The 12,850-nt window shown below is 36.6% G+C and overlaps 1 protein-coding gene across 1 annotated transcript in view; it reads left to right on the plus strand.

Annotated features, from left to right (window-relative positions):
- LOC105003852 (sperm-associated antigen 16 protein-like) overlaps positions 1–12,850 on the plus strand; it is a 517,190-nt gene that overhangs the window by 178,997 nt on the left and 325,343 nt on the right. The gene's annotated exons all lie outside the window — the stretch shown is intronic.

Here is a 12,850-nt window from a genome sequence, read left to right on the forward strand (position 1 = left end):
AATTCAAAAAAGTAAAAAAAAAAAAAAAATACATAGTTAAAAAAAAAAAGTATATATTCTCAGGCTTCTCCCCTGCATTTTCTGATTTAAAAATATTCAGGTGAGGTCCTAGTAATGTTAAAGAGGAAATTCTAACAGGTTAACTGATAAAGTGAGTTCACTGATTAACATTTCTATAAGAAATACTACATTAATGAATTTGATAAATGTAAACAGATTTTGTATTAATAATAATGATGGTGAAAATAAAACTTATGTAATTATAAAGGTAGGATATTCACATTATCAGATTTTTAAAATATCGAACCCTTTCTTGAAATATCCCAGTGGTCAGAGTTATTATCTTTATTTTTAGAGTCCTTCTGGATGATATGACTATAAAAGGTACTATGAGTATTAGAAACAAATTAAACTAATCAGGACTCCTCAGAAGTGATTTTCGATTCATAGAGCAACCTGCTGGGCTTTTTAAACACAGTTAAGCACAGTAAACAATGTCTCTCAAAATGATACAGATGGATTTTTTTATTTCTATTCCCTTACCAATGTATTACAGTTGGATTTTTATTCACTGTCTAATTATTGCACTTATTTTATCCATGTGCTGTTGATTGTATTTGTTTATAAATAATCAAAATCATGTAAAACTAGTTGTCCCATGCTGTGTTTGTGTTTTGCATTCGTGTGTGTACATAGGTATGTATACATGCATGTAGATCTGCATGTATGTACTGACATATGTGTGTATGTATTTAAGTGGTCTTTGGTCCATAACAATGTTAGGTCTCTCATTGGTGTTTCACCATTGTGTTTATATAATTTTATATATTACTTTCTATTTTAAATGTATGTTTAATGTGCATACATGTTACCTAATTATGAAAATTAGAACTGGAAAATCTTTGCAGAATGCTTTGATAGACCTCAAATGAAAGTGATCATAGATATTATAAATAATTCTTTTGGTTATTAAGGAAATTATAGAAAGATTGCTTTCTCACTGAATTTTTTTCTGATTGGATAAAAATAAAAGATATATATATGTATATATAGTCTAATAATTATTGTGATATGTATATTAATTAAGATCTACATTAATTTGTTAATCAGAGTGTACCCAACTATTTGCCTTTTTCTAGCATGAATACCGTCCTAGAAATAAATTGATTGGATTTCCCTATAATACCTCAATTTATTCTCAATTTTAAATAGATTAATATTTAATATACCCTAATAGGATAATCTGATTTATTTCTTTTGATTTAAAAACAATGGATTCTAGAGATCTTATACCTCTATGGGCCTAAGGTTCTAATGCTACTTTAATCCAAAACATTCTTCATGTCTCAGTTTTCTCTTTTGTTTAAAGTGTAATTATTTTTCTCTGAACAATAATGCTAAATAATTAAAATCTTTAAAACTTTCTAGTTTGTGGAGAAATGTGTTATTAGAGGTCAGTTGTCAATGAATAAAATATAGACAGTAATTCCTAAATTAACTTACATTGTGATTACCTGAGAGGGTTTTCCAGGTGGCACTAATGGTAAAGAACCCGCCTGCTAATGCTGGAGACACAAGAGTTGTGGGTAAGATCCCTGGGTTGGGAAGATCCCCTGGAAGATGACATGGCAACCCACTCCAGTATTCTTGCCTGGAGAATTCTATGGACAGAGGAGCCTCCTTAGGTAGTCTACGGGTTCAGGAAGAGTCAGACATGACTGAAGCGACTTAGCACACATACACAGTTAGGCGAGAACTTAGTTTCCATATGAGGATATATAATCCTTCCTCCTCTTCCTCAAAGATGTTGCTATTGCTCTACCAATGTAATGGCTATGGTTACCTATTATTCTGGGTTATTTTCCCCGGACTTATCATTACTATGTAATATGTATGTATATGCAAATGTATGTTATTTTTCCCTAGCAGCTGTTTCAATCTATAAGATGCAGTGACAATAAACAGTATCAATCACCTTCTCTAAGAGAGACATTAGCCTGGATGCTAAGCTTCAATGGTGCACAGATCAAATTATCTGTTGACTCATTCACCTTACAGGATTAATGGAGGGTGCAGAGGAAGATAGTTTTAGCCAATTTTAGCTCTTATCATAGTAGCAGCTACCTATCCCCTGTCTAACCCCATGGCAGATAGTGTGCATAAGTTATTTTTATATTATAAACATAAAACTAAGGATTTTTTAGAGTGAATCTTAATCCCTTCAATCTACTATAACTATGAATCCTGTAATTTGTTTCAAGTACAGTTTTTATGCATAGTCTCAATTTAGATATATAAGAAAGTATAAAAATTGTTAATATAATAGCAACCAACAATCTATGCCTTTCAAATTATTTAAATAGCAAGTGATATTTAAAGATAGTAAATAATGTACATTAAACTGATGCATTTTATTGGTGTATATATATATATATAATTAGTCAATATATATTTTAAGATGAGATTAAGGTTTAAAATTTTTTTTTTCAAGTATACAATTTGTTTTTATTTACAATACCCTATAAAAATGTAAATTTAGAAACTTTTTTATTAATTAGAACCAAACAAAAAAGATAAAAGCACAGAAAAGAAGAAATAATAATCGCGCCTTCACTTGATCGGTTGTGAAGGGATGGCAGGAAAGATGGGAAGTCAGGAGATGATGGCAGAGACGGACGAGGGGACGTCATGGGGCACAGCGGTGGGGGAGGGGGCAGGCCATGGAGGGGAACTGCAGGCAGAGAATAAGGACAGCTGGTTAGAACGGAGGACCTCACTATTGTACAATACATTTATGTGCAAAACGTTTATTCTCATATTAAATATCATAACCTGCTCCCCCTCCCCTACTACATTCAAAAAGGTGAGAACAGTAAGGTGTGCTAAAGATAGTCCCGCAAGATAAATCAGATGTAATCTTAGGTCTGTCATCACTAGGGACCCGAACCCCTTATCCTGGTTGATTGCTGAATGGGAGAGGGGTCAGTGACAGGGCCGGCAGGCTGTCCCTGCCAGGATTCCCCTGCCGGGGAAGGGGCCTGGGCGAGACGAAGGAGCAAGGACAGCATTTCTGCCTGCAGCGTGCAGCAGACTGAGGAGCAAAGCGGCGGGCTTCGTTCCCGTGGTTAGGTGCGGAGGTTTTCCCCCATGACACCAAATAAAAACAGGGCACAGGGAAGTCAAGCATGGCTTACTGAAACAGTCTCAGGAAGACAGAGGAGTGTGGTAAAGCTGCACTGTGGCAGCAGGCTCCAGGTCAGGGCCGTCTTCGGCAAGCCTCCATGCACTTGAAAGAACCACATGCTTAGGTATATTGTGATAGCTAAAAAATTTATGGAAAGCAATTTAATAATGTATATACCACAAAACATCCATCCTATTTGCCCTAATAATACAATTCTGAGAATCTTCCATAAGAAACATTAAAATTCTCATTCTGTTGAGAATTTATTAATGAAAATATACTGGGTATTATTCGTATTTCTTAAGTAAAATTTAACAACCTATATAAAAATACAGAGTTGGTTAAGAAAATAAGGGCTCATATATATTTGATAATATTATTTGATCCCTAAAAATAGTGTATACAAACACTTTAAAGTCATAAGAAAAGGTTTGTAATGTTATGTTAGTGGAAGAAAGTAGGAAATTATGGTATGAATCGTGTATCACTTTTCTATTACCACTGTAACAAATTTCCTCAAACTTAATAGCTGAAAGCAACACACAGTTATTATCTTCTGTCTAAAGTCTAAATCTAAAGTCGGTCCCAGGGGGCTGATAAAATCAAGGTGTTGGCAGAGTTGGTTCTTCCTGGAGGCTATAGGGGAGGATGTATTTTCTTGCCTTATAGTCTTCAGAGGCTGTTTTCATTCCTTGACTTATAGCCTTTCATCATATCACTTTTTGTCCCTCTGCTTCTCTTCAAATCCTCCATCACTGACCTTTTAGCCTCCTTTTATGGTACCCTGTGATTGCTTTGAGGTAGTCACCCAGATAAGCCAGAATTATCTCATCACAAGGTTTTTAACTTAATCACATCTGCAAGTTGGTGAGGGTGCCATGTAAGATAATGTGTTTACAGGTTCTGGGGATTATAGGGTGTGGACATCTTAGGGAGGACATAAGCCTACCCACTACACACAGAAAGATCATAATTATGTCAGGATACTGTTGAGAGTAAAAAAGAACACTATTAATTATTTCAGGATAACAGAGGTAAACAGGAGCCATTCTTGAAAAACCTAGACAGGTAGTCACCTAGTATACAACCAGAATGACAAGAAATGACAAGCTGTTTGAATTTAGTCAGATTTTCATTTTTTAGAGGATCTGTTTTTGTTACGTTGGGATAATAAGATTTGATTTTTTTTTTTCCTCCTTAAGTACTGGGATATCACTATTATATGTCTACATGTGAAATATTTTATTGATTATATTCAAGGATTGTTGGTCTCTAATTTCAAGATAAAGGCTTTCTTAGATACAAGAAATTTCCATTTATTATTACTCTGATTTTCTTCCTGTTAATATTTTTTTTTCTCCTTTGTGTTTCAGATAGATCCTTTCTGTATATGTACTGATTCTTCTGAATAGACTTTCCATGTCTTTTAAATGCTCTCATGTTTTTCATCTCTATATTTTTAAAATTCTGACTTTTATTCCATTTTATCTTCCTATCTACTAATTTACTCTGGTCAACCTGGCTGCCCTCTGAATCTCTGGACACTTTGGTTTTGAAGTATCTCATATGCTTGCACAATATTTCCTCTGCTCTGATTTTCTTTCAATATTTCAATGTATTTCTTTAAAAATTTCAGCTTTGTAAAATTTATAAAAATTTCCAATTCCCTAATGGCATTCTTTTCTATTGTTAGTGCTTTGTGGATTAATTAATTTTTCACTTTTCTCCTGAAATTCAAATGAAATTTGAGGAGCATATTTTACTCTAGTATTAACTTCCTAACTTGAAACTAAACTATGGATCCATTTTATTTCACTGTGTAAAGAGATTGTTGGTGTTGTTTAGTTGGGAAGTCATGTCTGACTCTCGTGACCTCATGGACCATAGCCCACCCAGGCGCCTCTGTCCATGGGATTTCCCAGGCAAGAATACTGCGGTGTATTGCCATTTGCTTCTTCCGGGGATCTTCCTAACCCAGGGATCAAACCTGGGTGTTCTTCATTGGCAAGCAAATTCTTTCCCACTGAACAATTGGGGAAGCCAAAGGAGAGATAAGAAGACCTTCTAAAATAAACAAGGCAAAGAAATAGAGGAAAACAGAATGGGAAAGACCTCAAGAAAGTCAGAGATATCAAGGGAACATTTCAAGCAAGGATGGGCATGATAAAGGACAGAACCATTAAGGACCTAACAGAAGCAGAAGATATTAAGAAGAGGGGGCAAGAATATACAGAACTGTACAAAAAAAAATCTTAGTGACTGGAATAACCACACTGGTGTGGTCACTCACCTAGAGCCAGACATCCTGGCATGTGAAGTCAAGTGGGCCTTAGGAAGCATTACTATGAACAAAGCTAGTGGAGGTGACAGAATTCCAACTGAGCTATTTTAAATCCTAAAAGATGGTGCTGTTAAAGTGTTGCACACAATATGCCAGCAAATTTGGAAAACTCATCAGTGGCCACAGGATTGGAAAAGGTCATCTTTTATTCCAATCCCAAAAAAGGGCAATGCCAAAGAATGTTCAAACTATTGTACAATTGTGCTCATTTCACATACTAGCAAGGTGATGCTCAAAGAGAAGCCTGTATGCAGGTCAGGAAACAACAGTTAGAACCAGACATGGAACAACAAACTAATTTAAAAATGGGAAAGGAGTAGTTCAAAGCTGTATATTTGTCACCCTATTTATTTAACTTATATGCATAGTACATCATGTGAAATGCCAGGCTGAATGAATCACAAACTGGAATCAAGATTGCTGGGGGAAACACCAACAACCTCAGATATGCAGATGACACCACTCTAGTGGCAGGAATTGGAGAGGAACTAAAAAACCTTTGATGAGGGTGAAAGACAAGAGTGAAAAAGCTGACTTGAAAGAACATTCAAAAGACCAAAATCATAGCATCCAGTCCCATTACTTCCTGGCAAATATAAGAGGAAAAAGTGAAAGTAGTGACAGATTTTCTTTTCTTGGGCTCCAGAATCCCTGCTGCAGTGAGTGACTGTAGCCTTGAAACTAAAAGATGCTTGCTCCTTGGAAGGAAAGCATTGATGAACCTAGACAGCATGTTAAAAATCAGAGACATTGCTTTGCCAATACAGGTCCATAAAGTCCAGCTATGATTTTTTTCAGAGTCATGTATGGATAAGAGAGTTGGACCATAAAGAAAGCATAGCACTGAAGAATTGATGCTTTCAAAATGTGGTGCTGGAAAAGACTCTTGAGAGTCCCTTGGACTACAAGGAAATCAAACCAGTCAATCCTAAAGAAGATCAACCCTGAATATTCATTGGAAGGACTAATACTGATGCTGAAGCTCTATTGTTTGGCCATTTGATGCAAAGAGCTGACTCACTGGAAAAGACCCTGATTCTGGGTAAGGTTGAAGGCAAAAGTCGAAAGAGGCAGCAGAGGATGAGATGATTAGATAGTGTCACTGACTCAACAGACATGAATTTGAGCAAACTCTGGGAGATAGTGGAGGACAGAAGAGTCTGGCATGCTGCAGTCCATGGGGTCCCAAAGAGTTGGACAGCATTTAGCAACTGAACAACTGCAACAAATTAAGAGGTAATGATTTAATTTACCTATACACTTATTATGAACTGTTTCTACTTTCATAAATGTTATGAAGTATTCCATAATGGGCATATACATACAAAAAACTTTGAGGCATATCTGTGATTAGGTGCTTATGCATGTCTGGTTGATTGCTAAGTTGTGTTTGATTCTGTGACCTTATGGACACAGGCTCCTCTGTCTGTGGGGTTCCCCAGGCAAGAATTCTGCAGGGGGTTGCTATTTTCTTCTCCAGGGGATCTTCCTGACACAGGAATGGAGTGGAACCCGCGTTTCCTACATTGTCAGGCAGTTTCTTTACCACTGAACCACCAAAGAAATTTCCCTTATGCAGTTGTATTAAAGGTCAAAAATATGTCAGCCTTAGGTCTTTCTTTTCTGCAGAAAAGATGATACACTTTAAATTTCTATTAACTTTGTATGAAAATGCCTGTATAGTTGATTCTTATGATCCATGGTAGTTAAGTTCTATAAAGTTACCTGGAATACTGAATTAGTGAGTGTTAAACCTCATGCGAAGAGTTGACTCATTGGAAAAGTTGACTCATGATGGGAGGAACTGGGGGCAGGAGGAGAAGAGGACAACAGAGGATAAGATGGCTGGATGGCATCACTGACTTGATGGACATGAGTTGGGGTGAACTCTGGGAGTTGGTGATGGACAGGGAGGCCTGGTGTGCTGCAGTTCACAGGGTTGCAAAGAGTTGGATATGACTGAGTGACTGAACTGAACTGAACTGAAACCAAGAATACACAGAAGAACAGTATAAAAAAGATATTCACGACCAAGATAATCATGATGGTATGATCCCTCACACTCACCCAGAGCCAGACATCCTGGAATGTGAAGTCAAGTGGGCCTTAGGAAGCATCACTATGAACAAAGCTAGTGGAGGTGATGGAATTCCAGTTGAGCTATTTCAAATCCTGAAAGATGATGCTGTGAAAGTGCTGTACTCAATATGCCATCTAGTCAAAGCTATGGTTTTTCCAGTAGTCATGTATGGATGTAAGAGGTGGACTATAAAGAAAGCTGAGCACTGAAGAGTTGATGCTTTTGAATTCTGGTATTGGAGAAGACTTTTGAGAGTCCCTTGAACTGCAAGGAGATCCAACCAGTCCATCCTAAAGGAAATCAGTCCTGAATATACATTGGAAGGACTGATGTTGAAGCTGAAACTCCAATACTTTGGCTACCTGTTGCTAAGAACTGACTCATTCAAAATGACCCTGATGCTGGGAATGACTGAAGACGCGAGGAGAAGGGGATGACAGAGGATGAGATGGTTGGATGGCATCACCAACTCAATGGGCATGAGTTTGAGTAAACTCTGAAGTTGGTGATGGACAGGGAGGCCTGGCATGCTGCAGTCCATGGGGTCACAAAGAGTCAGACATGACTGAGCGACTGAACTGAACTGAATATCTGAGGCTTTCCAGGTGGCACTAGTGGTAAAGAACACATCTGCCAATGCAGAAGACATAAGAGATGTGAGTTTGATCCCTGGGTTCTATCTCTGGGTTGGGAAGATCCCTTGGAGGAGGGCATGGTGACCCACTCCAGTATTCTTGCCTGGAGAATCCCGTGGACAGAGTAGCCTGGCAGGCTATAGTCCATGGGGTCGCAAAAAGTTGGACACGACTGAAGTGACTTTAGCACAAGCACACACACACAACTAATATCCATTTGATAGGTTTATAGAACTTTGTTTTTACACAGTTTGAACTATACAGTAGTTTAGTTCGGAGGGGAGAAAACAAAGCCCATTGATGTTCATTCATGAAAACTTAAGTGTTCTTTCTTTATAAACATAAGAGAAGGTTTGATATGATTAATGGAAGAGGAAGAAGAGGCTTTAGAAGTCACATTGAGGCCTGGCTACATGGTTCTCTAGCTGGGGAAAGAAGACCAGCTAAAAGTAAAGTGTGAGTGTCTAGATGCGAAGAGACACATCCATAGCCTAGGGGAATGGCAGTCATGATGAACTGGAAAGCTTGATACAATGGAGTGCCATGATCTGGTTGCCTAATGCATTGCTGTATGAAGTGCAGAAATATGTCTACACCAAGATCCGTTGCCCATTAGAATGTAGAAGGTGTTTGGTGAAGTTAATGGAGAAAAGGTTAACTGGTCTTTGCTAGTTCTTCTTCTTCAGAATCTAGTTTTAGATATCTTATGGAAAAGATGTTTTGAAAGAATAAAACAGACATATGAATCTGTAGAGAGTGATATTTTGTGTCAATCAAAGTTGAAACATGAGAACACATGACATGAACTGGATGTTAAGGGTAAACTAAAATATTAATATGAAGTAATGTAGAATAGAGCACTGAGGGAATCCGGGAAAAGGAGTTTTGTAAAAAAATGAGCTTCTCTGGGAGTTAGGAGGCTTCAGAAATCCCAAATCCCGACAAGGTTCTCACATCTGCTCTGGGACCTCAGGCAAGTCAGCGGTCAGCTTCTTGTCTCTTTAGGCTCCTCATTAAAAATAATAATAATAATAATTTATTTGTTGTAAGTGGAAGCTAATTACTTTACAATATTGTGGTGGCTTTTGCCATACATTGACATGAATCAGCCATGGGTGTACATGTGTCTCCCCCACACCACCCTCACTTTTAAACTGACTTGTATAGACTAAGTGATATTTAAGACAGCCCCCAAGGGGGAAAACTGTATTCTAGGTATCTGTCTTAGATGCTGTAAAGAATAAAATGATAGAACCACAAGGTCAATGTGATTGGCAGTTTAATAGGTTTTGATTACTCCAGGTGTCATCATATGAAAACTATGTTATGGAATGTAAAAGTGGAAATGGTAAAGAAATAAAAGATCTTTATATGCTGACTATAGCAATGAATATTACCAATCATGAATCATAAAATAGAGTTAAAAAATGTGGACAGTGGATATGGTTATTTTCTATTTTTATTAAATTCTTTAATTTCTTTTCTTACAGTGGTGAGGTGTGCAGCTAGAGTACATAATTATTTTATATAATTATAATATTTGATTAAAAATCTTATCTTTTAAAGTACATTTAATCCATATTTAGATTTTTTTAATGTTTTTGTAGTGATGTGGGCTTTCTTTAAAAAAAAAAATGCTTACACTATTGGCCTTAGAGGCACAAGAGCAACCACTAAATTCTATTAAAATAGCTCAGGGACTCATCCATGCATGCAGAAATTATAATTATGAGCATCCGAGGAAAATTAGTGTGTAATGTCTTAATTAAAGCTGGACAACATAATTTTATTTACAGATTGAATTCTATTAAATCTTTAGAGTGGTATATTTTTATTTTACTTTCTTGTAATTAATATTTAGCATAGCTCTTTGAGTAGCATATTGCATTATTAATGCACATTTTGTGAGAAATGTTATAGTATATAAAAAATGCCCTGTCTTTGGAAGATAGCCCATAAATTGTGTTATTATATTAAAATGCAAATTTTGCATTTTGGTTGACTGTTTAAAATACTTATGAGTTGCATATTTGCTTGTTTAGACATAGTAGCTCAGACAAATTATAAAAAATCAGTTTGACTTTATTTGGATGTTTTCACATTTTTCACCCAGTGTTGGGAATTTTTCCCAGTGGCATTCTTAACTCAGAGTTATGATGTGAATATTGTGTTTGCCTTAATCCTGATCTTGTTTTCTTTAGGAAAACTATGAATTATATTAGTAGCATATCACCAAAGCTACATGGCTATTAAGGTTTGAGCCTTGGGATAGAAAAGTAAAAATTTCAAATTCCTATTACTGCTCTTGTCACAAGACGTTGTTGTTTTGCCTGTAATATTCCCACTAAGGCAGCCTCTAAGAAAACATCATTTATCTTAGTTTAGCTATGAGAAGGCTGTAGAAATCCTTTCTTCATTTTTTAAAATGAGTTTTCAGAAGTATCCACAAATAGAAATCTAATAGTTAAGCACAAAACTCTGTAATGTTTGAGAACACCAAATAGATGTTCTACTGCACTGTTTTTTATTAACAAGAATAAATGGAGAAGAAAATAAAAAACTCCTCAAACTTTATATTGCTTAATATTAAAATAGGACAATATGAACCCTCCATTAATCTTGGTGATTCTCAGATTGGGAGTAATAAAGCCCCTGAGTTTCATGAGAGGTGTTCTATTGTGATGAAAAAAAACTGGATTTCTGAACTCTGCTGCTGCTACTGCTAAGTCACTTCAGTCGTGTCCGAATATGTGTGACCCCATAGACGGCAACCCACCAGGCTCCCCCGTCCCTGGGACTTTCCAGGCAAGAACACTGAAGTGGGTTGCCATTTCCTTCTCCAATGCATGAAAGTGAAAAGTGAAAGGGAAGTCGCTCAGTTGTGTCCCACTCTTCGCGATCCCATGGACTGCAGCCCACCAGGCTCCTCCATCCATGGGATTTTCCAGGCAAGAGGACTGGAGTGGGGTGCCATCGCCTTCTCCACTAGGCAGTAACTTATTAGCAAGTGTTGTTCCCATGGGAACACCGTTGCTCCCATTTCTCACTTGATTCCACTCCTTTATTCTCACCTCCTGCAGTATGAATAGTGCCTCTAGGAGATGCCATGTTCCTGGTGCAGCTAGAACACAACCAGTCTTTCCTTAGCAGCATCTGATTTCATACCACTTCCTCTTGGCTGATAGATTTAGAAATGTATGAAAATGGGGCTTTTCTTTTTTGGTCTGGCAAACATGGTCTAATTCTCCAAATTCTTCTGAAACTGATGTTGAATGATGAACAGATTCAACAATCTGTTAGATGATGTTGAACAGGGAGTCAGTCATGCGTTACATGGAGTAATTTCATTATTGTGAAGTAGTTAAAAAAATTAATACTAACAATTAGTTTCATATCATAAAAGCAATGTTTCTCATATAATTTTTTTTTATCAGTCTTAGAGTCTAGAGTTTGAGGAGAGGGTTGTTTTATTTTATTTTATATCACTTATTTATGACTTTTTTCCCCTGGAGTTAAAATATTTAGTATGCTTCCCATGTCCTAGGAAATATTAGAGAGACTTTTTCACATACTGGTAATGCTTGAATTAATATTCCAAAGCTGACTCTCTAACTACTGCAGATTGATCATTGGAGTGCTAATTTGCTCACCCTGTGCATGCAAATATAAAATTTCTCTCTTGTCTGTTTTATGTCTACTTTTTAAATGTGTTTGCAATATTTTAGAACGTTGAGGACTCTCTCAAATAAGCAAGCAAAATAAAGTACATTAGAAAATTAAAGCAGAGTTTGAATTTCAAGACAAAAATATTGGTAGTTCTCACAAGATAAACTAAAGGAGTAAAAAGTGGTTTCTCCAACTATTTACCAAAGTCTGTGCTACAAATCAGAAACTCCCACAGGCTTACAACAGAGTGTCTTTAATTAAAAAACAACTATGAAAATATTTCACTGTTATCATCTATGATCAGTTCCTAGATTATTTTCAAATTGAAAGAGGCCCAAAATTACATAAAGTAATTTTAAGAGTGTATATGGGATAGCCTTCTTTTTTATGATTGTGTCTTTAATATACTAGAAATGACTACTATATTAAAGCAAAGGTTTGGCTGATATTTTAAGATAAGCTAAAGAATATTCATAAGTAAAAAAGTAAGTCATTTAAAAAACAATATTAAGGAAAATATAAGACAGTGGGAGCTTGGCTGTGTCAGCCATTCTGAAGGTGGTATATGACTCAGAGGATCAGGACATTGTGGTTCAAAGAGACTTTTCATATCCCTGGAGAGTCACTGATTGTAAAGAGCCAAGATTTCTCAAAGGATTCTTGGACCAAGAGGCCTTTTTCTGGAGAATAAATGCATTTCTGGGATGGAGATTTTAACAGTAATCAGGGACATGGGAAATAGATGGGGAAACAGTGGAAACAGTGTCAGACTTTATTTTGGGGGGTTCCAAAATCACTGCAGATGGTGATTGCAGCCATGAAATTAAAAGAAGCTTACTCCTTGGAAGGAAAGTTATGACCAACCTAGACAGCATATTAAAAAGCAGAGACATTACTTTGCCAACAAATGTCCGTCTAGTCAAGGCTATGGTTTTTTCAGTGGT

The sequence above is a fragment of the Bison bison genome, unplaced genomic scaffold (assembly GCF_000754665.1).
Source record: "Bison bison bison isolate TAMUID 2011002044 unplaced genomic scaffold, Bison_UMD1.0 scf7180017864471, whole genome shotgun sequence".
Taxonomy (NCBI): Eukaryota; Metazoa; Chordata; class Mammalia; order Artiodactyla; family Bovidae; genus Bison; species Bison bison.